A 27,471-nucleotide genomic window follows, 5' to 3' on the forward strand; every position below is an offset into this window, starting at 1 on the left:
ACCATCAAAGTTAGTGGAGGTGCAACAACAACATGATTTAGCTCGAATTGTGACATCAGCCCCACTACTTTTCTTTTATGGATGGTGGTAAGCGCGGATCAGCAGGAATACTTGTGGAATACTTGCCCACTTTTCAAGGAGGTTGTGGGAGAGTATTCTATTACCCATTTTTGTTCTTTGAATACTTCTTCAAGACTGAATACTGAAAATTTGAGTTTGCTAAGAAAATGTGACATTATGGGACTTATTTTAGGTTTGAAATGAATCCTGGTTCCATTCGTTGGGGTTTTATTGAATCTCTTTGAATAGAAGCTTCAGACTAAGAATTCTGATTTTAACAAAATCTATCACTTTTACAGACTAAAGCTGGTATTCAATGTCGGGTGTTATTTCAGATAGGGAAAATAGCTCCCACCGCCTATTCAATGATGCCAAACAGATCCGACTTTAGAACAGTTTGTCAAAAACAGCCATGGATTGTCGAATTCACTGCAATTTCTCGACAATCCATGACGGTTTTCACCGACGCCCACAATTAGCCAGTTGCAGGCGAGCTGACCGAAAACAGCCCAACAGTCGGAACTTCCACATTGAATAACCCCCTAATGTAAAAATATAATTGTATATCTATTTATTTGTTTATTTATTATTATTATTATTATTATTATTATCTAATTATTTATATAGGGCACACATATTCTGCAGCACTTTACAGAGAATATTTATACATTCACATCAGTCCCTGCCCCAGTGGAGCTTACATTTTGCTCAAAAACTGTCAGTCGAATTGTTTAAATCAAAAAAATTCAACTACAGTACCTTATCTGAGCAACAGTTTTTGTCCATTTTCAGATTTTGGAAGCAAAAAATTAATTTAGCAAAAATAATTTCAAATTACATTTGCTCCCATGCAGTACCATTTTCATTTTTATTTCATCCAACCAACTAGATGGATGATTGGCTAAAAGTTGGTCTAGTATCTGGCAGCATTAGTCTGGGCTTATTCGGAATTGGTTTTGATGCTAGAGTGTGTGAGTGTTACATCATGCTGCCAGCTATAGAGGAGGGGTCCTGGATGGAGATTACATCCTCTCTTAATATGCCCTTGTGCCAATGACAACTTTTCATGCATGTGAACTGGCTCCACATAGCAGGAAAAGGGGTTAAAGAGGTGAAATAATGTTGATGGAATTACTTGTGCTGAGGAACATGGAAAATAAAATGAAAAGTAAAATGTTTGCTCAATCATAGAAGGCACGTAGCAGAAGGTATGTGATCCAGATAAGATTATAGGCTGATAATTGAAGGGGTGAATGGATGGAGATGTTATGTACTATAACAATTTTCTGAAAATTGTTTTTTTAATGGATGACCTTGGAATCATAGTAAAAATGTTTTTTATATATATTTGTGGATAAAAGTGCTATGCCCGATTCCTAATCTCTAATATTTTTTTTATTACTGTAAATATCTTTCTTCTAAAGGAAATCTAACAGCGTAATTCACTCACCTCTTCAATTATTCTATTATATCTATTGTTGGTAGGGTTGAAATTAGGTTCTGGCACCCAGGGCCACCAAGATAAATCCTGGGCCCTGGTACAACAACTTCCTGGGGCCCCCACGGACGAAGCTCCCCGCACACTCTGTTGACCCTTGTTACGCCATTGCTTCCAAGGTGGATACAGGGACAAAAATGTACACCTTAATGCCTATTACACATGTCACACACATATAACATTACATATTATAACACATGCCATAATGCTCATTACATGTTATGCCACACCGTAGTGGCCAGTTCACATTATACCATACACTGTAATACCTATTACATATTTTACCACATGCCATAGTGCACATTACACATTATTCCACAGACAGTAATGCTCATTGCATATTAGGCCACACACTCTAATGTCTATTACATAAAATACTACACATATTATGCCACATAATACAGGTTCCACTTACCTAAATTCTCATTGCTATGGGCTTCATGCTTGATGCCAGGGGTAAACATGCTATACCAGGGGTTAACATGCTTTTTGCCATGGGTTTACATTCTCTGCCAGGGTCTACATGCTCTACCATGGGTTACATGCTCTGCCAGGGGTTAACATTCTCTACCAGGGGTTAACATGCTCTTTGCCATGGTATTAACCTGCTCTGCCAGCGGTTACATGCTCTGTCAGAGGTTAACATTATCTGCCAGGGGTTATATGCTCTTCCCAGAGTTACATGCTCTGCCAGGGGTTACATGCTCTGCCCGGAGTTACATGCTCTGCCAGGGGTTACATGCTCTGCCCGGAGTTACATGCTCTACCAGGGGATAACATGATCGGCCAGGAGTAAACTCCCAAATCACGTGGCGGGCTCTCAGCAGGCCCTGGAGTCAGAGAGTGGAAGGACCTCTGTGATGCTGCTGCACCCATGCCGGCCCATATCCGCACTCCCAATGCCACCACTGAAAAGTTGACTACAGCGCACTCAGACCCATCGCACTCAGGCTCCCCTGACAGACCTGGGCCTGGGTAAACTGTACCTGCCCCCCCCCCCTCTCGGCAGCCCTGCTGGTGCCAGGGTCAAGGCAACCATTTGCCCCTCGCCCCCCAAAAAAATCACCACAACATAGGGTCACAAGGGTAAAGCAGGATGGCAGGATCCCTGCACATTACAGAACACATGTAGTGACCCTTATCCACGTTACAAACATAGTAGTAGTGCCTCTTATACACATCATTTCCTTATCACACACATCTCCCTTCTATCGCCCCCCTACAGCCCACACAGCCTGTACCTGGGTCGAAGGTCAGATTTTCTGCCACATGATAGTCATATACTGGTGGGGAACCATGAGGGGGGTTTCCTGGCTGTGAGTACATTGCTGAGCTTGGTGGAAGCTGAGACTGAGACAGTCACAGAGCAGAACAGTTCCTAGTCAGAGGTACTGCTCGTGGCATCCGTCCTCCTCATCCTCCTGGTAAGTGAGATGTGGGGGTTGAGGGGAGGCCATCAGGGCTCTGGGCATGACTATAGCAGCTGCATTGAAAGGAGGTGGGTGGGCTCTAAGGGGGCGGCCGGGCAGCTGACATGGCTACTGTATGTACTGTACATACATTACCATGGCTGCAGTGTACTCTCCATAGGGGATGGGAGCCGGTATTCTGGGCATGAGCTGCCTTCTAATTTACCACTGCTGTTGGTTGGTTGTGGGAGGGTGGAGGTGTTTGAACTGACAGAATGCAGTTCCGTGCCACCCCCCTATATCCAGCACCTGCATCACCTGACCCCCTTGCTCCCCCCTAGGTATCACCCTGCTCTTGGTTAGAATTATGGGTACAGAGTAGTGAATATAAAGAATAGAATATAAATGTGCTCATACTGCATACACAGTCAATTTATACCCCTTTCACACCAGAAAATGCAGGGAAGTACCTGGAAAAATGGTCCCTGGATCAGGGACATTCCCGGGTTGGCCCTTTCACACCACCCTAGTCCCTGCATTTTCTGGTGTTAGGGGGGCAGCGGGGTTCGGGCTGCAGGGTCCAGGGTCCAGACTGAGGGGATATGGGTAGTCTTGGCTGGGCGATTGAAGCACCATTTGCCAGGCAGGAAGTGCTGCTGGAGTTGAAAACATATTGAAAAGACTGGCCGGACGCTGATTGGCTGAGAGCGTCTGGACAATCTTTTAAAAATGTTTTCAAATTCAGCAGCGCTTCCTGCCTTTATGCCCTGAAAATAGCGCTACAAGCGCCCAGCTGCCACTGCCCGGATCCCCGCAGTCTGGACCCTGCCACCCGCTGCCCGGGTAAGTTCCTTTCACACCAGCCAATAACCCGGCTGGTCAGGGGAGCAACCCTGCTAGCTAGCAGGGGTGAAATCTCGTCAAATTTTCCTCGGAGTTTGGCCCGGGAACCTTTCACACAGCGCTAGTCGCGGGTTGTTCTTGGGGCCAACCTGGGAATTTTGACTGGTGTGAAAGGGGTATTACCTACAGGCAAAATAAAGTACCAATGGTCAAAATACCAACCACCATTGACTGGCGGTTAAAATACGGACAAGTTCTCTCTAACTTGCACTGTGTGTGCAACCTCCCCACTGGACCAAATTAAGAAATGTATCTTTACACTTGAAAAGACATCTGAAGAATTGAAGAACACAGCGTAATGCAGTAGACAGTTGAGGATACACATAAGTGAGATCAGAGTAACTCTCAAACTTCGGCTTGCAGAAACATTTGCACTATTGAGCCAGCAAACCTGTCAACTTGTAAATCTTTTACTTGTAGTTCAATCAGGAAAAAAAATCAATTGAAAATATATTTTATTGGGATTTATAGCTAGCTGATTAAAGATGGAAAAGTATGAGCGTGTAGTCTTTATGAGGTCTTTGGGGATTCATCAAAAAATCATGTTGCTGATAGTTTGGCACAAAATGTCAAATTGTCATTTTATTCTCTAATCAAAAAACACAACAATTGCAATAAAACAACAAAAGCAATAGTAGCACAGTAATAACACAGTAATAAAAGCAATCTAAGTAACACAGCAAACATTCCATGTCCACCATTGGACAGATGACACAAGGTCAATCCCGATAACAACATAAAAAGCTTTGTTACAGTAAGGAAATTAAAGATTCACTTCCATGACCTGGGCATTCTGCATTGGTAGATAGTATATTGGAATCCAAGAGACATGGACAGCTGCTGTAGAAGTAATAATCCCGCATGGTACATCTGTTGGACTCAGATATGGATGTAATTTGTATTTTTCAGAAAGCAAGAGCAACACTATAAATGTACACCATCTCTAGTCATTCCCTGACTGTAATCTTGTACAGTGTGTTTTTGGTTGTGCTATTTGCTATGAAATATTATTCGGGTAGTTAATATACATTTGCAAGAAATAGTATGTGAACCCTTTGGCATTACATGGTTTTCTGCATAAATTGGACATAAAATGTATTCTGATCTTCACAACAACAGACAAACACAATCTGCTTAAACTAATACCACACAAACAATTATATGTTCTCATGTTTTTATTGATCACACCATGTAGACATTCACAGTGCAGGGTGGACAAAGTATGTGAACCCTTGGATTTAATAACTGGTTGACCCTCTTTTGGCAGCAATAATCTCAACCAAAACTTTCCCTATAGTTGCATATAAGACCTGCACAATAGTCAGGAGGAATTTTGGAAAATTCCTCTTTACAAAACTGTTTCAGTTCAGCAAGGTTCTTGGGATGTCTGGTGTGAATCACTCTCTGGAGGTCATGCCACAGCATCTCAATCGGGTTGAGGTCAGGACTCTGACTGGGCCACTCCAGAAGGCGTATTTTCTTCTGTTGAAGCCATTCTGTTGTTGATCTACTTCTGTGCTTTGGGTTGTTGTCCTGTTGCATCACCCATCTTCTGTTAAGCTTCAATTGGTGGCCAGATGACCTTAAGTTCTCTTGTAAAATGTCTTGATAAACTTGGGAATTAATTTTTCTGTCGATGATAGCAAACTGTCCAGGCCATGAGGCAACAAAGCAGCCCCAAACCATGATGCCCGATGAGGTTTTGATGTTGGTGTGCTGTGACTTTTTTCATAGCGTTGTGTGTTCCTTCCAAACAACTCAACTTGGTTTCATCTGTCCACAGAATATTTTGCTAGTAGTGCTGTGGAACATCCAAGTGCTCTTTTGCAAATATCAAACATGCAGAAATGTTTATGTGTAGAGAATTGGCTTCATCAGTGATGACCCCCCATGAACTTCATTCTTGTTTAGTGTTTTACATATTGTAGATTCGTCAACAGAGATATTAGCACGTGCCAGAGATTTCTGTATGTCTGACCCTCTAGGATTCTTCTTTACCTCATTGAACAGTCTGTGCTGTGCTCTTGCAGTCATCTTTGCAAGATGGCCACTCCTGTGGAGAGTAGCAACAGTGCTGAACTTTCTCCATTTATAGACAATCTTACCATGGACTAATGCACATCAAGGCTTTTAGAGATACTTTTGTAACCCTTTCCAGCTTTATGCAAGTCAACAATTTTTAATTGTAGGTCTTCTAAGAGCTCTTCTGTGCAAAGCATGGTTCACATCAGGCAATGCTTCTTGAGAATAAAAAACTCAAAACTAGTCTGTGCTTTTTTATAAGGAAGGGCAGTTTTAACCAACACCATCAATCTCGTCTCATTGATTGGACTCCAGGTTGACTCACTCCAATTAGCTCTTTGAAGAGAAGTGTATCAGTAATTGGCAGTGGAGTAGAAGTCTTACAGAAGAGAAATGTGTCAGTAACTGACAGTGGAGTAGTAGAGTTACAGAAGAGAAGTGTGTCTGTAACTGGAGTAGAAGAATTACAGAAATTTTTCAGTAACTAGCAGTGGAGTATGAGTCACAGAATAGAAGTGTATCAGTAACTGACAGCAGAATATAAGGGTTACAGAAAATAAATGTGTCAGTAACTGGCAGTGAAGTAGTAGAGTTAGAGAGAAGTGCATCAGTAACTGAGAGCAGAATATAAGGGTTACAGAAAAGAAGTGTGTCAGTAACTGGCAGTGAAGTAGTAGAGATAGAGAGGAGAAGTGCATCAGTAACTGACAGCAGAATAGAAAGGTTACAGAAGAGAAATGTGTCAGTAACTGGCAGTAGAGTAGGAGACACAGAAGAGACATTTGTCAGTAACTGGCAGTGAAGTAGAAAAGTTACAGAAGAGAAATGTGTCAGAAACTGGCAGTGGAGTAGTAGAGTTAGAGAGGAGAAGTGCATCAGTAACTGAGAGCAGAATATAAGGGTTACAGAAAAGAAATGTGTCAGTAACTGGCAGTGGAGTAGTAGAGTTAGAGAGAAGTGCATCAGTAACTGACAGCAGAATAGAAAGGTTACAGAAGAGAAATTTGTCAGTAACTGGCAGTGTAGTAGAAGAGTTACAGAAGAGAAATTTGTCAGTAACTGGCAGTGTAGTAGAAGAGTTACAGAAGAGAAATTTGTCAGTAACTGGCAGTGTAGTAGAAGAGTTACAGAAAATAAAATTGTCAGTAACTGGCAGTGTAGAAGAGTTAAAGAAGAGAAATTTGTCAGTAACTGGCAGTGTAGTAGAAGAGTTACAGAAGAGAAATTTGTCAGTAACTGGCAGTGTAGTAGAAGAGTTACAGAAAAGAAAATTGTCAGTAACTGGCAGTGTAGTTAAAGAAGAGAAATTTGTCAGTAACTGGCAGTGTAGTAGAAGATTTACAGAAGAGAAATGTGTCAGTAACTGACAGTTGAGTAAAAGAGTTGCAGAAGAGAATTGTGTCAGTAACTGGCAGTGGAGTAGATGAGTTACAGAGGAGAAGTGTGTCAGTAACTGGCAGTGGAGTAGATGAGTTACAGAAGAGAAGCACATCAGTAACAGACAGGGGCATAACTAGAACTTTGTCAGCCATATAGAAAAAAACTTGCAAGGGCCCCCCTCCCACCATTGTCACTAAAATGCCTCTTAGGCAGAAGAAAGAGTGAGGGGAGTGAGTGACAAACAGTGTCAGGGAAAGATAGAGAAAAAAAGATGAGAGATTTAATGGGGATATTCAATCCCGGGTCATGATTGTTGGGCTGGCCCAACAGCTGTGACACTGTCCTGTTCTCGGCCGGCTTCACTAGTAATTCACAGGGGGAAATCAATGTTCCACCTGCCGAATGCCAAATAGGGGGTGTGGCCTCATGTGGACACGAGATACGGCCGTGGATCGTTGAGCTGAGACCGGGAGCTCAACAATCCATGACCGTTCTCAGCAAACCGGGCCCGACTGCTTCTAACCTGGTTCTGCCAAGATCCCTGTTCAATGCTGTCAGGAAAGACAGCATTGAATAGAGCCCCCTCTGCTATTTACCCCATCAGGAATAGTGTCGGGAGATTGAATACCCCCAAAGAGAGAGCTTCATGGAAAATAGAGGGAATGAGAGAAAAAGAAGAGCAAGAGACAGAAGTGCGAGCAAGAGTGAGAGAGAATGTCATAGAGGGAGTGAGAGCAAAAGAAAGATGGGAGCAAGAGTATCTGAGTGTCAGGGAGAGAACGTTCAAGCGACATGGAGAAAGCAGTGGTTTCAGAGAAAGAAATAGAGAGATAGAGGGTGTCAGGGAGAGAGAGAAAAACTACCAGATAGAGAGAGAGGGGGGAGAAAGAGAGGAGAAAGAGACTAGGGGCAGCGAGAGAGTTTAAGAGAGGTGAGACATAGAAGCAGTGAGAGAGAGGGTTAAGAGAAAGAGAGGGTGCAGGGAGAAAGAAAGAGCAGGGAAGAGAAAAAAATAGGATTGCAGGGGAGTGAGGGTGAGAGAAAAGGAGAGAGGGGTGTTGGGAGACAACACATGAGAGAGAAAAAGAGAGAAGTGATGAAAGGGAGGGAGACCACGGAGAAAAAAAGAGAAGAGATATGGGAGACAGGGAAATAGAGCACCTGAGAAAGAAAGAGAGGGGGTTGAGGAGACAGGGAGTGGTTAGAGAGGCAGGATGGTGAAAAAGAGTAGTCGCTGGGTACAAAAGGAATCGGAGAGAGAGGGAAGATGTGGAGAGAGGAGATAAAGAGAGGGGTGAAAGAGGGGGGAAGAGAGGGATGGGGAGAGAGGAGGGCTGTGGAGATGGTGAGAGAGAGGGGGCTGGGGATACAGGGATGGGGAGAGGGCGGGGGCAAGAGAGAAGGGTGCTGGAGATATGGATGGGGAGAGAAGGGGGCTGGGGATATGAATGGGAGAGAGGCAGGGCTGGATTAAAGCAGGGGCAAAAGGGGTCAGTACCCCTGGGCGCCCCTCTAGCTAGGGGCCCCCTGTGGTTGGCATGTATTTTAAACAAAAACTTTTTTTTTTTTTAGCCAAAGGTTTTGTGCATGGGAGTGAGGTAGTGCTGCAGCTTCACCTATCTGCCAATGTGACAATGATTAATGGTGTAGAGCATCGGGAGCCAAGGCACACTGACTGCACAAGTATGCAGCGCATTACTGGGAGTTGACCAAGTATGACACTTTGCACAAGAGGGCAGAGGCTAAAAGGTTTGTGCTGAGCTCTGATTGAGATTGAGGTGATGTAATGATCTCATTACATGCTTCTCAGGCCCATGGAGGACAGTAGCAGCAGCCTAGTCACGGGAGGATTTTTAATCAGAGGCAGCACTGGGACTGTGAGGTCTCCTACAGTCCTACAGAGTAAGGTGCAGAGGGACAAACACAGGATTTTCATGTGGTATGTATGTATGTATGTATGTATGTATGTATGTATGTATATATGTGTGTGTATGTGTGTGTGTGTGTGTGTATGTATGTATGTATGTATGTATGTATGTATATATATATATATATATATATATATATATATATATATATATATATATATATATATATAAATCCTTCCCCTGCAGTTACCCATTGACCAAGTTAATACTGCCTTTGCTCTGTGTTTTGACAGTGTAATAATATTCTCCCATGCAGTTTTCGGCCAGTAATGACAAGTGCAAGGGGGCCCCCTGTCTAAAGTGCCCCGGGCCCCCCAAGGCTTGATTTGGCACTGGAGAGAGGCATGGTGGAGGAGGAGAGTTGTAGATGGGGAGACAGGGAGTTGGAGAGAGGATGCAGAAGAAGAGGAGTGCTGGGGAGAGAGATGGTGCTGGGAGAGAGAGGGCATCTGGGGAGACCTGCATGGGAAGAGAGAGGGGGTTGGGGAGACAGGGAGGGGGAGAGAGGGAGCAAGATAAAAAGAGAGTGAGAACAGGGTTGGTAATGCAGGCAGTAATGCAGTAATGACCCAGTAAGTACAGTTCCTCCTAACACCCCTCCCCCCCTCCACCACCCCTTGATCACCAGCAGATGCAGTTATCACTTTCAAAGGTGCTGGCACTTACAGGTTTTCTGATTCTTGGCATCAGGCCTCCCGCTGAGCGGCACCTTCATGTCTTTTGGCACCAGGCCTCCCGCTGAGCTCCAGATCTTAAGATCCCCGGTGCCAGGTCTGCTGCTGACCGGCAAGCTCCATGAACCATGGTCCCAGGTCTCTTGCTGACATGTGCTGGCAGGTCAGGTGAGGAGGAAATGGGAATGCATCCTATATAGGCTGGCACCAATTGCTCCAAAATCAAACTTTTGTAAAACCCTTCAGATATCCATAAATATAGGGCTATCTGCTCTTGTCTTTTTATTAAAAAAGCTTGGAAATTGCATAATCTCCGAGAATAAGGATCTCCAAACGCTGCCCCCAGCCCCGTGCATCCCCCCAGCAGCCATCCATGAGGTGAATGAATTATGCACATAGATATCCATTCACCACCTCCCTGCATCCACTGCTGTGTGTGCCCCCTGTCCACCCTTGCCGACACTGCGGTCCGGAGGCTGGGCTTCCTCGATTGATGTAAACGGGAGCCGGGTCAGATGACCCGGTGTACCCGTTTACATTGCCTTCTACCATGTTCTACCCTGGTCAGGACCTGGGTAGAAGTCCAGTGTAAAGGGACACGGGTTAACCCCATCTACACCACCCGACCCGGGTCCAGGAGGGAAAAACCCGGGTTTTTGCAGCGGTGTAAAAGGGATATACTGACATTTGTTCCTGTACAGTTCTTAATTAATCAGATAATGCTTGTCCATACTGTTATTAGAGTTTCAGCAGAGTTACTGACAATACTATTATACTGTTATAATAATAATTATTATTATATATTAATGATTCAATGTATCTATACATTCCATACTGTACATCAGTCTCTACATTTAGTATATTTGAAGCTCCACAGTCCGTGCTTAGGTGATATAAGATAACATTATCTTGCCCCAGTTAAGAAATAATCTTACTATGAAGAAGATAATTGCTACACTTTTGCACTGTGAATTCCATTCATCCCCAGAGACTCACCACTTGTAACATTTTCATTTCCTCACATTCAACATTTCACAGCCAACACCAACATGTACATAAAAATTGTATAAATTTAGTCACACAAGTTTACATTTGCATTTTATAATTGGTTTGCAAACTACTAGTTCGTTTTATCTGGTTCTTGTTTTATTAAGAAAAAAGCTATTGAAAAAAAGTTTTTTTTGGACTAAACATGAAACGCATTTTTTTTTTTATTGAAACAAAGCCAATCTCTTTTTTTTGTTTTGTTAATAAATTTAATAACCGAAAACCGCCAATGGCATTACAACAAAGTAACCAATCAGACTGAAAAAGGTCAGGATTTACATGTCCCTGAAATATTTTCTCCTGAATATCAGAAAATATTCCATTACTAGTTCCTACCTCAGAACTGCATAATATAAAGATGAAACTGTGTATTAAATGGTCTAACTATTGGCCTGTACTGTGAATCTTCGGACTCTAGCGATCAGTTAGCCTCCACCCCACCAGAGTGAAATCATGCCCCTGTGCACTGCTGCAAATGTGATCGCAGTAGTGCAATTAGGGGGGATCCATTTGCAATTACTAACCATGGAATGGTTTTCCCCACCACCACTGCTGAGTGCAGTGGCCTGAGTAACCAGATACTTACTTGACTCAGCGAACGAGGTTGGAATATCCATGGCCAGAGCTGACATCATTGGTCCACATTTCCAATGCCGGGATCCGTCTGCATTTTCCCTGACACTCCATGTAAACACCTGCATGCCGCCCCCAAGGCCAGCTATCAATCATCTTGCATATGTTCGGCCATCAATGGCTTTCATCGCAGGATGTCATTGCGTAGTGAGGGAACTTGTGGGTGCAGAGCCCTGGTACAAAAATATAATTTGGGCCCCCTCCTCCACCCCAACCCAAGATCACAATATGGAACACATCAGTGGATGACGGAGAGGCATCGGGTGACAGGTAGAGGCAAAGGGTGACAGAGAGAGGCAGGGGGAAGCAAACTGTGACAGGGAAACACAGTGGGTGACAGGAAGAGGGTGACAGGGCCCCTTTGTCTTCAGGAGCCCGGTGCACTGCACCTGCTGCACCAGTGGTAGTTTAGCCTCTGGTCTTGCGTATGCGCACTACGAAGCGTGCGCATGTGCGGTCATTCACTAATCGGCAGGGCTGGGAATTTGCAGCCGTGGGAACAGGTCTGAATCAGGCCCTTTCCTCCAGGGTACTATTATTGCATATTCAGAAATGATATTGGAAATATGTAAAGACTACTATTCTATACAATGCAATTTTAAATCATAATATTCTTGACTGTTTAATATAAATGATTGAAGGTTGTGTTACTTTTCAGTGTAACATTGTCACAGTTCACAGTTAATGAAACTACACATAGACTTTGTAAATCCTCTGGAGTTTTCTGTTTGAAATGTACTACATCTACTTTATTTGCAAATTGTCGCTTGTAATGAAGTGGTTTGACAGTAATGTAGAGTGGAAGACTATTAAATGTCTGCCCGAGGGTCTGCAGCCCATTTCTGAGCAATGATTTGCTGGCCCAAAGGTAGCAAAGGCTGTAAATCATGGCTGAAAATCACATTTCTTCCTGTACCCTGGAGTTGTCTTAGTATTGACAAATCCAGAGAATTTAATTTACTACAGATCATTTTCAAAAATTCTACAACAGTTTTACAGCTATAATTTTAATCTCAAGTCAAAATATCAGAGTGAAAACTAACGATTTTTCATTTTAGTTTTACTTCTTTATCATACATGATAGTCAATAAGTTACGTTGCAATTGAAAGTACAAGCAAACAATCCATCATTTATATGTATCAAACCATGTAGTACTGTATATAACAGGCAGAATGTAACCAAGCCCCTGTGTAAGGCTATTTACTCGGAACTCCGATGAGGCTTGGAGATCCGGGCCGGTGCAGATGTCAGAGGTCCTCCTTTCAAACGCCTTAGTCCTGTCTGAATTTTTTCCAGAACACTCACAGGAACCATAAAAATAAGCATATATTTCTTATTAGATGCCTGTGATTTTTTCCTCAATAAGCTTCCCTCTTTTTTTAAATGAAGGTGATTTACCACTCACAGGAACTGGCTGTGTCCCTTCCCCAATAGCCTGATCACCTGTCAATCCTGGGAATGGTCAGTGTTAAAAAGCTGATGCTGCGAGAAAATTTGCAGCCCAAACGATTATCAAAGCACCACATATGCGCACTACGATCTGTGTGCGGTGCTTTGATAATCGTTCAGGCTGCTAATTCTCTGGCCAGCAATGAGATCTGAATCGGGCCTTTTATAAAAATAACGATTGAACTCTCCTGAACACTTTATTTTCATTTATTACTTAAATGTGGAACTCCTAAATAGCCCTTATGCATTATATATAGTGCTAGATTTACATTGGGTATCTAAAGTAAAATGCTTTGCCATGTGAGCTTTTTGCCTTACATTTAGACAAGTAGTCTTAAGGCCCATCCACTGGATGGGCAAATATTTATGCTTATGCAATTCTTGTTCAACCTACCTTTCCCAACCACAGCAGGGTAAAAGCTGCTGCAGAAACCAAAGCAGGTCTCCAACTAGCCACCTACCCTTCCCAACCACAGCAGGGTAAAAGCTGCTGCAGCAACCAAAGCAGGTCTCCAACTAGCCACCTACCCTTCCCAACCACAGCAGGGCAGGAGCTACTGCAAGAGGTACAGAAGACCCCAAAAACCCTCAATGAATAAGCAAACAATCAAGAGCAAAAATAACTGACTGGGGATCGATCTCACATGGATTTCACAACGTTATCTACAGTGTTCTATTCACAGACCACCCTGCCATTGAGTCGCTTATTAATATCAGTTTGTCAAAAGTTTTGTAAAGTGAAAATGTTTTTCATTTAATGGACCCTTATAGGACTTTAAGGGTCCACTTAAGGACCCTTAAGTGAGTTTGTATATTTTCCCTGTACTTGCGTGGGTTACGCAAGTACAGGGAAAATATACAAACGCCGCACAGTTAGGGCCATGGTGGGAATCGAACCCATGAACTCATCGCTGTGAAGCAGTAATGCTAACCATTATACCATCCGTACTGATTAGTTAAAGCGTTCGAGAGTTATCGTTGAACATCCATACACACACACACAAAAATTGTTCAATTATACTTATGTAGATTTTTGGGGGAACATACAGTTGTTTAAATATTTGCTGAGTGAGAGCTACCACATCACATGTATCAACTGAAAATGTTAGCTTTGTATTCTAGGTGTTTATGCTACTATTAACTGGGGTGCAGTGTGTAAAGGGATGTGCTCAAAGTACTATATTGTATTTTCTGTATTTTATTTTAAAAATGCATGGCCATGCCTCCCATGATTAGGTCACACCCCTGAAAAGTTGTTATGTGTCATGTATGTGTTTGTGTACTTGTGTTGCATTGGCAAGAGGGGTCTTGCATTCACATCACAGAACAGTGAATGTCTTTGCCTGATTAACAGGCAAAGTCATTCTTTGGGAGGGAAGGGGCGGCCAGCGTTTCTGAAAATAAGAGCATGACGCCAACATTTTGCAGGAGTGGCCAGACCAAAGACTGTGCTGCAAGGCTTAGTTTCACATTGCCTGCTTCTGCAAGCCTGAGTAAGTTAAGACTTACTCCGACTGCGGTCGCAGAGGGAAAACGTGACATTTGGTCGCGGTACTCCACTACACTACGATTGCATCAAAGCTTGATGTGATCGCAAACACAGGCAGGAGGTGGTAGGCACCTCCTGATGAATTCGCTTTGCTTAAGGATCGCATATAATAAGCTGCTGCGAGTAGATTATCATATGCGATCTAAGATAAATCAGGCCTGGTAAGCCTTGGTTGTAATAGTTAGCCACTGATTTGAGATTATGTTAAAGTGTTATTAAATTCCTAATCATTTTTTTTAGAGATGCGCGCAGATTCCCTTGTTTTTGTTTTTTATTTTGTTTCCAGTACACCATTGTGTTTTGCTTTTTGGAAAAGCAACCATCAAGTTTTTGAAAAACATAATCATAATAATTTAAAAAGGATAAAAACAGCTAAAATGTTTGCAATGCAAATCCTCAAGTTTAGATCCAATTGAAGAGCCAAGCCAGGGGCAGGATATAATGGAGTATGAGATTGGCGGACGTATGGCATGCCAGCTAGTATCTAACTTTTTTTAAAGGGGAATGTCCAGCGATCTCAGACTCCATTACATCCTGACCTAGGACTTGGTTTGGTTTAAATCCAGGCTGGGTTTTGTTTTGGTTCAGACCCACAAACTTCTGGTTGATTCAGATTTCTGGAGAACAGAGCAGCTCATCTCTTGTTATCTCTAATTATTTTAGAGTCATACATTGTCATAAATTTCACTTATGTTCAAAAAGTTCTACTGCAGCCCAAGGGATTAATAAATGGTATCAAGCATTGTCAAAAACAACGTTTTTGTATTTCTTTGGAACTCAAGCCTTTTCTTTCTTTCACACATAAAATTTTACATCAGATCTACAACATTTGCGTATTTCACTGATATCCTGCAGTGCATACAATGTCACAGTGGAATACTGATGCTGGTTCTTTCTATTTATCAGAAATACCTGTAGAGAATATCGAGCCTGCTCGTAGACGGTGAGACCGGGGAGAATGTTATTTCTAGTCAAGCAATTTGCAAGAAATGTCAAAGCGTATGAAATGCATGTACTCTGGCAACTTATTTTTAGATGGTTTCAGAAAGTATGGAAGCTGAAATCATAAGAGTTCTAAAAGACTTCTATAGGAGTTGACTGGAGGCTAAAAAGTGTAAGAGGTGCTCAATATGAATTCATTTAGTTGTATTTATGATTAGGAGGCTGAGGCAGAGTTGCATACCAGTCAGTTTTGTGGATGTACTGCTGTGTCCTTACTAACTGCAAAAAAGATGATCTGTTTTGTTGACAACCATACCTTAGGGGATCCCAGTAGAACAAAGTACCGGTTAGGATCAATTTTGAAGATTCGAGTGGACCAGGTCCCATCCCAAATTGGGGCTTCCCTTGAGTTTGAAACTCGGATTTAAATCCAAATCTGGGATTGTAAATTGCATGTAAAGGTGGTCATACAATACTGCAAGAGGTTGCAGCAGTGTATGGCCAGCTGATCCACCTTGAGCTGCCCTGTATCTCATGCAGTTCTTTTACATGGGATGTATCGCTTGCAAACCTGGGTTGATGCGTGTTTATGTATAAAAACCTGTTTTTTTTTTTAGGCAAGAGAAAAGGGGTATTAGAACGTAACAGTAGGGAGAATAGTAAAGCAAAAGTTATAATGTGGGTGTACAGTAGGAGCAAGTTTCATCTTTGCTCCTTTGGCCACAGCTAGCCATGGCTAGCCATGGCAATTCTATTGTTCTCAGCTGCAATACGTATTGTATTGCAGCTGAGAACAATAGAATAGCCATGGCTAGCCATGGCTAGCCATGACCAAAGGAGCAAAGATGAAACTTGCTCCTACTGTATGTGCGTGTTTTTATACTTTTTTCAAAATGTGGGTTTATTCATTCAAACTGTTGTTCATTTTAACCGAATGCTCAAGCAAAGTACAGTACTGTACTTAAACTAAATTAATGTATTAATAGTACTCAATGAAAAATTATGCAAAAATAGCCATTGTGCCATTTTTCTGCCAATATGTGCATGAGCAGTGCTCTAGAACTCAGATTCCAGAATGTTGCGATGCAGAAATCACTGCAAAAGTGGCTGCCGCACCATTTTTTCTGGAGATCTGTGCATGCGCAGTAGTGCGCAGACAATATTGCGCTCTGCTATTCCCCGGTAGAGAGGAGTGGGCCCCTACGGAGAAGGCTGCACACAGGCTTCCTTCTCTCTTAAAACTCCACTGGTGGACTCCAGTCAATGTAAGCCAGCAGGACGCATGACTTCAGCCATCCTCCCCATCTTCATCCAGGCACATGCAAATAAAGTCAGTTTTCACTGACTTCTATTTGCAAAGGCAGGGAAAAAATGTTTGATGGTTGGTGACCAGCGCCTCAATGTCAAGTTACAGGCTGGGTTTCAAAAATGACAGGAGCTGATTGGATGCTGTGTTACCACCTTCCATTTTATCACTTCACCAAGCATGCCCCTGAGTGTTCAAATAATTTTCTTCTGTGCACCACAAATAATGGAGTGAAACTAATGTGATTAATGGGCCAATCTCCCACCTGGACCTCCCCCACCACAATCTCCCCTTCCAAATCCAGTCCTGACAGAACAGTACCTCTGTGGAACTTTTAAATACATATGCAATTGTTAATACTGCCAAATTCTCTTTCTTACATATGGCTACTTGTACGATAGTTTTAATTGTCCTTTTAAGAATATTTAGTTAATAGACTTGGAAATAATTATTCTAAATGGATCAGTTTTGACCACATTTTAATTCATTCTAAATTAAACAAAGAAAAAAAACTGTCTTCTGTGAATTTAAGATGATACCATTTCTCTAGACAGGAGCGAAATATAGCAGATGCGACTTTAATAAAACTTACAATTTATACAGAGGCATTCTGTTCAAGTACACATTAGGGTTTTATACTACACCAGGCTTGCAGGAGGAATAAAAAAGAGACAGAGCTGCTGGTGTTCATCACTGAATCAAATCCAAGGAGCGGGCAATCCACGGCAATTGGCTGCTATTTCAATATCTGTGTCCCATTTACAAGTGACTTAAGGTTGCTTGAGGGCAGCTATCTCTCTGACAGTGCAAAGAACATAACTTGTCTAGAAGAAATACAGTATTTGAAACAAAAAAAACTCTATGTATATTAATGTTTTTTTTTTTCTTTCTTAAACTGCCTTTCCAAACTGATGGTAAAAATGACTTGCACATACATTTATAAAGCCAATTTTTTTTAACAAGCCTTTTATGTGGGATGATACCCAAGCACATTTGTTTAGTTGTGCTTGATGAGCTTTTATAATGATCACTTTCAAAATAAGTGATACTATCAGGACTGTAGCATGGCCAGTTCCGCTGGTGACAATGCCCAGGGCACAAAGCCAACGGGTGACATAGGTACCTGATAATTGCCAAAGCAGAAATGGTACTTGGTCATTGAAAAAGCTCTCATCTTTTTTCTCCATCTAGTAAGTACAGAGCCGTACAAGAGAACCAGGAGTGGATTAGAAGCAGATTATAGAAGTAACAGTGGGAAAGTAGTGGCTTGTATCAGTACCGGGGTGGGGGTAGGGATGCTGTATACCCAGTGTACTATGATGTTACTGACATGTGAAACTGACATGTGACATGCAGATGTAGCGCCTCTCAGCCAGCCCAGGGAATTGCCAGATTCCCTAAACTGGCGATCGCTGGCGGAGAGGCGCTGCATCTGATGGGGATGCGCGAGCATCTCACATGCACACGCGTCCCCATCGTTTGGCGGCGGGTGGCGGAATCCCTGCCTGTCTCCGCTTCAGGAAGACAAGCAAAGTTAGGGGAGGTGCGGGCAGCTACGGGAGCATCAAGGAGGCAGCGGGGGGCGGCGCCAGGGCTTCATCAGAACAGGACAGAAGGGATGAGGAGATGTTTAAAATATTTATGTAATTAAACTTTTTTTTTTATTGTGCGCTAAATTCTGCCCGGCATAAAAAATCTGAGATCATTTTTATAGTACTGGTATAATACATACAGGGGGTTATTTTGGTTGACCCAATGGTGACTCGCTCGCAGGGGCTTGCAAATGGATGTTACACCGTAACATCCATTCGCAGGGCAGGGGGAACCTCCCACATCTTTCGATGGTCACCGACCAGGTTGCTCTGAGCAACTTTACATATGCGTGCATGCTGGGGAGGAAATGGGTGGGCAGCTAACATCCTGTGATGTCAGCTGCCCACTCCACCCGCATCACAGCCACATTAGCATGAGAAGACCCAGCGTTCTCATGGGAACACCATTGAAACGCTGGATGTTCCTATATGGAAGGTAAGCAAGGTATATTTACAACTATGGAACTATACAATGGTAGGGAAAGGGCAACACACTAGGGGGGAGATTCTGTACCACTCGCTAAGCAGCAGTCTCTCCCCTTCAGAAATAAAAGTGGATTAGAAATGACTTTCATTTCCTATGGTGTCCGCCAAAGAGGGGGCGGGCGCTGATGTCTTGTGATGTCAGCCCCCCAGCAGGAATCGGCCTCCCACATACCCAGAGGAACACCTAGCTTTTAAATAGGGACGACCATAAAAAGCTGGCCGTTCCCCTGGTCCGGCCCGATGTCCGCCTGCACCTGCCCCCTATGGAGCAAACGACTTTGGAAACTTGCCAAAGCTGTTCAATCACGGGGTCTGCACATGTGCAAATACACACAAGTGCATGAGCAGACCCCCCCCACCATCGGAACTGATCCAAATGCACCCCTTTCCAATCCCTATTGAATTAGACCCCAGGAAGGCAAAGCATTTAGATCAAGCATTTGCATTTGTTTTTGTTGGGGGTTTGCTTCCCGCACATAATGGCAAAACAAATGACCAGCAAAGATATTAAACAGAACTAAAGTAAATAAAAGATAGCATAAAATCATTTTGTATATGCCCCTAATCAGCAGCTCTGTGCCTCCATATACTCAATGATAGCTGTAAACCCAGTTAAGGAGTATTTATAAAGTTATGATGGGGGGAAGGTAATTGTTTTGGAATTTATATTTGAAGACACAATTACAATAACACAATATGACTTTTTTAATTAAACTGCAAACAGCAACATAACCAACACAATAAAATAACAACAGGAACGCGGCTAATGGCTATAATTAACCTATTATGGGTCTCCAGGAGAGTATTGTGCCTGTAAGCAATATCATTAGGCTGCTAAGGATCTGGATATTAACCCCTTCCCGACATTTGACGTACATTTACGTCATGGCCGGGAGGTACTTCCCGACACATGGCATAAATGTACGTCATGAGTTTAAACTGTCACTGCGTCTCGAGACGCAGTGACAGAGGGACGATGTCTGCTGTCCCTGACAGCAGACATGTCCCTGCATGCCCAGGGGGGGCTGCGATGTCGCCCCCCCGTCGGCGATCGCTGTGATTGGCTGTTCAGTGTGAACAGCCATTCACAGCGTTTTCCTGTGTTACCAGCGAATCGGACGCTCGGTAACACAGGTGTCAATCACCGCCGGGCGTCAGGGGGCATGAGGGGGTCATCGGTGACGATGACACCTCACCCCACCCTCACCCCACCTGCCCCCAAGGCTGTGATTGGTCCGTGGGACCCACGGACCAATCACAGCCAAGGCGCGACATTTAAACTGACGGTGACTGCGCTGCAGACGCCATTCCGGTCTGGAATAGCGTGCAGAACGGTCACCGTGCCTGCCTGCCGTGAATACCGACCTGATCCTTGCTAATACTTACCTGATCCTTGCAAATACCTTACCTGATCACCTTATCACTGCTTGTAGCGTGCTGGACGCTTCCTGGATCTGACTTCCTGAGACTTCCTGCTGCTGCTGCAGTGTGATAGAGAGATAGAGAGATAGAGAGAGAGATAGAGAGAGATAGAGATAGAGAGATAGTGACAGAGAGAGCTATATTTTGTGTCTGCTACCCCCCCTTTTTGGGGGTGCAGGGGTTTTCTATATATATATAACTGTCAGTGCTGCTGCTGCAGTGTCATACAGTGATAGATAGTGATAGATAGTGATAGATAGTGAGAGGTAGAGAGATAGAGAGATTTGTGTCTGCTACCCCCCCTTTTTGGGGGTGCAGGGGTTTTATTATATATATATAACTGTCAGTGCTGCTGCTGCAGTGTCATAGAGTGATAGATAGTGATAGATAGTGAGAGATAGAGAGATAGAGAGAGATAGTGACAGAGAGTGATAGAGAGTGTATATTTTGTGTCTGCTACCCCCCCTTTTTGGGGGTGCAGTTTTTTTTTATACATATAACTGTCAGTGCTGCTGCTGCAGTGTCCTAGAGTGATAGATAGTGAGAGATAGTGAGAGATAGAGAGATAGAGAGAGATAGTGACAGAGAGTGATAGAGAGTGTATATTTTGTGTCTGCTACCCCCCATTTTGTGCTGATCAGTATATCTGTGCTGATCAGCAACTTTTTGGGGGCGCAGAGGTTTTTTTTTTATATATATACCTGTCAGTTGCTGCCAGTTGCACTGTCAGTTGCACCAAAGGTTGTGCACCTGCTGTCCCTCACTGGTAATCAGTGTCGCATCACTGATCACCTTTTTTTTTTTTTGTGAGTGCTGTGGGGTCTTTTTTTAATTTTTTTTTTACACACACTGATTTTGTGGGTGTCCTGTGGCCACTGTGCGCCGATCAGTGACGTACATCACTGATCAGCTTTTTCGGCACAGGGTTGATCAATTTTTTTTTTTTTTTTGATCAGATTCCTGTTGCCTTTGAGCGCTGTTCAGTGACAGACGTTACTGACCAACATCTGTGCTCAATTTTTGGCGCAGGACCTTTTTTTTTTTTTTTTAACCCCTTCAATTTTTTATTTTTAACCCTTTAATTTTTTTTTTTTTTATTGGTATAAAGTATTTTTTTTTTTCTGCACCACATACACACTACATACCCCCCGGATTGAAATAAAGTTTGTACCCCCCCCTACACTATACACGTGTTGAAACATTTCACTACCAGTAACACAAAAATAAAAATGGCATCCCAAATGTCCTCCCAAATGTCCTCCCAAATGTCCTCCCAGTCATCCAGGAGAATGTATTCAGTGGAGGAGGCATATGCCATGCTTGCCTCTGATTCTGACACAGCCAGTGAGGCAAGCGGGGAATTTGAAGGATTCGTCTTAAGCTCCTCTTCCTCCTCTGGTGATGAGGGACCCCCTCAAAGACGCCCCCGTAGATCAGCTGAGATTCCCCCCCCAATAATTGATCTAGTATGGACCCCACCACCAGACAATTTTGAGCCCCAGGTTCCTGAGTTTTTGGCCATGCCAGGAATCCAATTTGATTCCACAGGTCTCAGAGAAATTGACTTTTTCAAATTATTTTTCTCTGATGATTTTATAAATTTAATGGTGGACCAAACTAATTTATATGCCCAGCAGTTTATTGCTCAAAACCCCACGTCATCATTTGCTAGGTGGACCCCTGTAGATGCAGTAGAGATGATGACGTTTTGGGGTCTGGTGTTTCATATGGGCATAGTAAAAAAGCCAGAAATTAGGCAATATTGGAGTACAGATGTTCTGTACAGTACTCCATTTTACCGTATGGCCATGCCCCGGACTCGATTTGAGACAATTCTTAAATTTATACATTACACCGATAATGCACAGTGCCCACCCAGAGATGATCCCACCTTTGACCGGCTATTCAAAGTCAGGCCGGTCATTGATCATTTCAGTGCCAAATTTGAAGAGGTGTACATCCCTGAAAAATTTATTTGTATCGACGAGTCCCTTATACATTTTAAAGGAAGGGTTAAATTCCGCCAGTACCTTCCCAGTAAGAGGGCAAGGTATGGCATAAAAATGTATAAACTGTGTGAAAGCACCTCAGGGTACACCCACAGGTTTAGGGTTTATGAAGGGAAGGATTCAAGAATTCAACCGCCAGAATGCCCCCCCTCCCTCGTAGGTGTTAGTGGGAAAATTGTCTGGGATTTAGTGCACCCCTTCCTGGATAAAGGTTATCACCTCTATGTGGATAACTTTTACACTAGCATCCCCCTGTTTAAGGCCCTTGGTTCAAGAGGTACAGCAGCTTGCGGTACTGTGCGCAAGAACCAAAGAGGCCTCCCAAAAACGCACATTGCCCAAGTAATGAGAAGGGGTGAAAGCAGGGGAATATGCACCGAAAATATGTTGTTGGTCAAATATAAGGACAAGAGGGATGTCCTTATACTGACAACAATTCACGGAGACAGTACCACCTCCGTCCCTGTACGAGGTACCAGTACCCACACCTCCAAACCTAATTGTATCCTGGATTACAATAGGTACATGGGCGGAGTGGATCTTTCAGATCAGGTACTGAAGCCGTACAGTGCCCTGCGGAAAACAAAAATCTGGTACAAGAAGGTGGCCGTGTATATCATCCAGATGGCACTGTATAACGCTTACGTGCTATTCCGTTCTACCGGCCAGAGGGGGACATTTATGCACTTTCAAGAGGAAGTCATAAAGGGCCTAATATTTGGGAACCAGCAGGCAGAGGGCCCCAGTACTTCTAGTACTGGCCCCCGTATTGTACCAGGGCAGCATTTTCCTGATGAAATCCCCTCCACTGGAAAAAAGGGCAGGACACAAAAAAGGTGCAAAGTTTGCTATAAAAAGGGAATAAGAAAGCAAACTATTTTCCAGTGTGACACTTGCCCCGACAAACCCGGCCTATGTATAAAGGAGTGTTTTAAAATATACCACACATCTATGGAATATTAGGTTCATAATTTCACCGTGCTTCGGGGGTCTTGCTAATGCCACATAGCACCCACCATTCATTCCACCAGAATCTGAGCCGCAAAATCCAAAAATCACTCCTTCCCTTCTGAGTCCTGCCATGCACCCAACTGGTATTTTTTGGTCACATGTGAGGCATTGCCGTACTCGGGAGAAATTGGGGCACAGATTTTGGGGTGCTTTGTCTCCTTCATTCCTTGTGAAAATGAAAAATTTTGAGCCAGAACTGCATTTTTGTGTAAAAAAATGTAATTTTTCATGTTCACTGCCCAGTTTTATCAAAATTGGTGAAACCCCTGGGGGTTTGAAATGTACACTATACCCCTAGATGAATTCCCTGAGGGGTGTAGTTTGCAAAATGGGGTCACTTGTGGGGGGGTTCCACTGTATTGGTGCTTTGGGGGTCTTGCTAATGCGACATAGCACCCACCATCATTCCACCAGAATTTGTGCTGCAAAATCCAAATATCACTCCTTCCCTTCTGAGTCCTGCCACTTTTTGGTCACACATGAGGCATTGCCGTACTCGGGAGAAATTGGGGCACAGATTTTGGGGTGCTTTGTCTCCTTCATTCCTTCTGAAAATGAAAAATTTTGAGCCAGAACTGCATTTTTGTGTAAAAAAATGTAATTTTTCATTTTCACTGCCCACTTGTATCAAAATTGGTGAAACCCCTGGGGGTTTGAAATGTACACTATACCCCTAGATGAATTCCCTGAGGGGTGTAGTTTGCAAAATGGGGTGACTTGTGGGGGGGTTCCACTGTATTGGTGCAACATAGCACCCACCATTCATTCCACCAGAATCTGTGCTGCAAAATCCAAAAATCACTCCTTCCCTTCTGAGTCCTGCCATGCACCCAACTGGTATTTTTTGGTCACATGTGAGGCATTGCCGTACTCGGGAGAAATTGGGGCACAGATTTTGGGGTGCTTTTTCTCCTTCATACCTTCTGAAAATGAAAAATTTTGAGCCAGAACTGCATTTTTGTGTAAAAAATGTAATTTTTCATGTTCACTGCCCACTTGTATCAAAATTGGTGAAACCCCTGGGGGTTTGAAATGTACACTATACCCCTAGATGAATTCCCTGAGGGGTGTAGTTTGCAAAATGGGGTCACTTGTGGGGGGGTTCCACTGTATTGGTGCTTGGGGGGTCTTGCTAATGCGACATAGCACCCACCAAAATTCCACCAGAATCTGAGCTGCAAAATCCAAAAATCACTCCTTCCCTTTTGAGTCCTGCCATGCACCCAACTGGTATTTTTTGGTCACATGTGAGGCATTGCCGTACTCGGGAGAAATTGGGGCACAGATTTTGGGGTGCTTTTTCTCCTTCATACCTTCTGAAAATGAAAAATTTTGAGCCAGAACTGCATTTTTGTGTAAAAAATGTAATTTTTCATGTTGACTGCCCACTTGTATCAAAATTGGTGAAACCCCTGGGGGTTTGAAATGTACACTATACCCCTAGATGAATTCCCTGAGGGGTGTAGTTTGCAAAATGGGGTGACTTGTGGGGGGGTTCCACTGTATTGGTGCTTGGGGGGTCTTGCTAATGCGACATAGCACCCACCAAAATTCCACCAGAATCTGAGCTGCAAAATCCAAAAATCACTCCTTCCCTTCTGAGTCCTGCCATGCACCCAACTGGTATTTTTTGGTCACATGTGAGGCATTGCCGTACTCGGGAGAAATTGGGGCACAGATTTTGGGGTGCTTTTTCTCCTTCATACCTTCTGAAAATGAAAAATTTCGAGCCAGAACTGCATTTTTGTGTAAAAAATGTAATTTTTCATTTTCACTGCCCACTTGTATCAAAATTGGTGAAACCCCTGGGGGTTTGAAATGTACACTATACCCCTAGATGAATTCCCTGAGGGGTGTAGTTTTCAAAATGGGGTGACTTGTGGGGGGGTTCCACTGTATTGGTGCTTGGGGGGTCTTGCTAATGCGACATAGCACCCACCAAAATTCCACCAGAATCTGAGCCGCAAAATCCAAAAATCACTCCTTCCGTTCTGAGTCCTGCCATGCACCCAAATGGTATTTTTTGGTCACATGTGAGGCATTTCCGTACTCGGGAGAAATTGGGGCACATATTTTGGGGTGCTTTTTCTCCTTCATACCTTCTGAAAATGAAAAATTTTGAGCCAGAACTGCATTTTTGTGTAAAAAAATGTAATTTTTCATTTTCACTGCCCACTTGTATCAAAATTGGTGAAACCCCTGGGGGTTTGAAATGTACACTATACCCCTAGATGAATTCCCTGAGGGGTGTACTTTGCAAAATGGGGTGACTTGTGGGGGGGTTCCACTGTATTGGTGCAACATAGCACCCACCATTCATTCCACCAGAATCTGTGCTGCAAAATCCAAAAATCACTCCTTCCCTTCTGAGTCCTGCCATGCACCCAACTGGTATTTTTTGGTCACATGTGAGGCATTGCCGTACTCGGGAGAAATTGGGGCACAGATTTTGGGGTGCTTTTTCCTCCTTCATACCTTCTGAAAATGAAAAATTTTGAGCCAGAACTGCATTTTTGTGTAAAAAAATGTAATTTTTCATTTTCACTGCCCACTTGTATCAAAATTGGTGAAACCCCTGGGGGTTTGAAATGTACACTATACCCCTAGATGAATTCCCTGAGGGGTGTAGTTTTCAAAATGGGGTGACTTGTGGGGGGGTTCCACTGTATTGGTGCTTTGGGGGTCTTGCTAATGCGACATAGCACCCACCAAAATTCCACCAGAATCTGAGCTGCAAAATCCAAAAATCACTCCTTCCGTTCTGAGTCCTGCCATGCACCCAACTGGTATTTTTTGGTCACATGTGAGGCATTGCCGTACTCGGGAGAAATTGGGGCACAGATTTTGGGGTGCTTTGTCTCCTTCATACCTTCTGAAAATGACAAATTTGGAGCCAGAACTGTATTTTTGTGTAAAAAAAATAATTTTTCATTTTCACAGCCCAGTTGTACCAAAATTGGTGAAACCCCTGGGGGTTTGAAATGTACACTATACCCCTAGATGAATTCCCTGAGGGGTGTAGTTTGCAAAATGGGGTCACTTGTGGGGGGGTTCCTAACTTTTAGCATCTTATGGTGCCTAGAAACCTACATGGTGCCTAAAAAATAATCTCATAAAAAGGAGGCTCCAAAATCAAGTAGGTGCTCCTTCTATTATGAAGCCTGTGGTTTGGTCACCGTGCACACTAGGGCCACATATAGGATATTTATGAAAACAAAAGAATTGGGGGAATCAATTTTCAGTCACATTTCTCTAGTAAAATGTACTGTGTTCCTTAGAAAAATGTATTAAAATTGCAAATCTGCAAAAAAAAAGAAATTTTGAAATTTCACCTACACTTTGTTTTAATTCCTGTGAAACACCTAAAGGGTTAACAAACTTCCAAAATGCTGTTTTGAATACTGTGAGGGGTGCAGTTTTTGAAATGGCATCATTTATGGGGGTGTCTCACATACAAGTCCCTCAAAGTCACATCAGAACTGAACTGGTCCCTAAAAAAATCAGTGTTTGAAATTTTCTTGAAAATTTGAGAATTTGCTATTCATATTGTAAGCCTCCTAGTGTCCCAAAAAATGAAAAGGAAGTTGAAATAATGATGTCAACATAAAGTAGACATATGGTCTATGTTAGTTATTCACTATTTTGAGTGGTAAGATTATTTGTCTCACAAGCAGAAAATTTAACATTTTGCAAATCGCTAAATTTTCCATTTTTTCACGATATTTTGGTATTTTTCACAAAAAAACACAGACTGTATCGACCCAAATTTACCACTAATTTGAAGTACAATGTGTCACGAAAAAACAATCTCAAAATCACTGGGATAAGTAAAAGCAAAAAAAAGTTATCCCCACTTAAGTGAGACATGTCAGATTTGAAAAAAATGGCTCTGTCAGGAACGCAAAAACTAGCTCTGTCAGGAAGGGGTTAAGAATGACTAAAAATCATTCTCTGAGGGGTTTCCGCAAATCCCAGACTCAAAGCACAGACGGAAGTCTGAACCACACAACGTTATACATCAAAAGTCCAATAAAATCGTCCTTTTGTCAAAAAATATGATCAAAGTACAAAAGGGTGCAGGGTAGGACACAGGCAAAAATTGATACAGTGTATCTGAGAGCCACACGCCAAAGGAAATATATGCTAATCT

Source organism: Crinia signifera, chromosome 7 (assembly GCF_055691185.1).
Source record: "Crinia signifera chromosome 7, ASM5569118v1, whole genome shotgun sequence".
Taxonomy (NCBI): domain Eukaryota; kingdom Metazoa; phylum Chordata; class Amphibia; order Anura; family Myobatrachidae; genus Crinia; species Crinia signifera.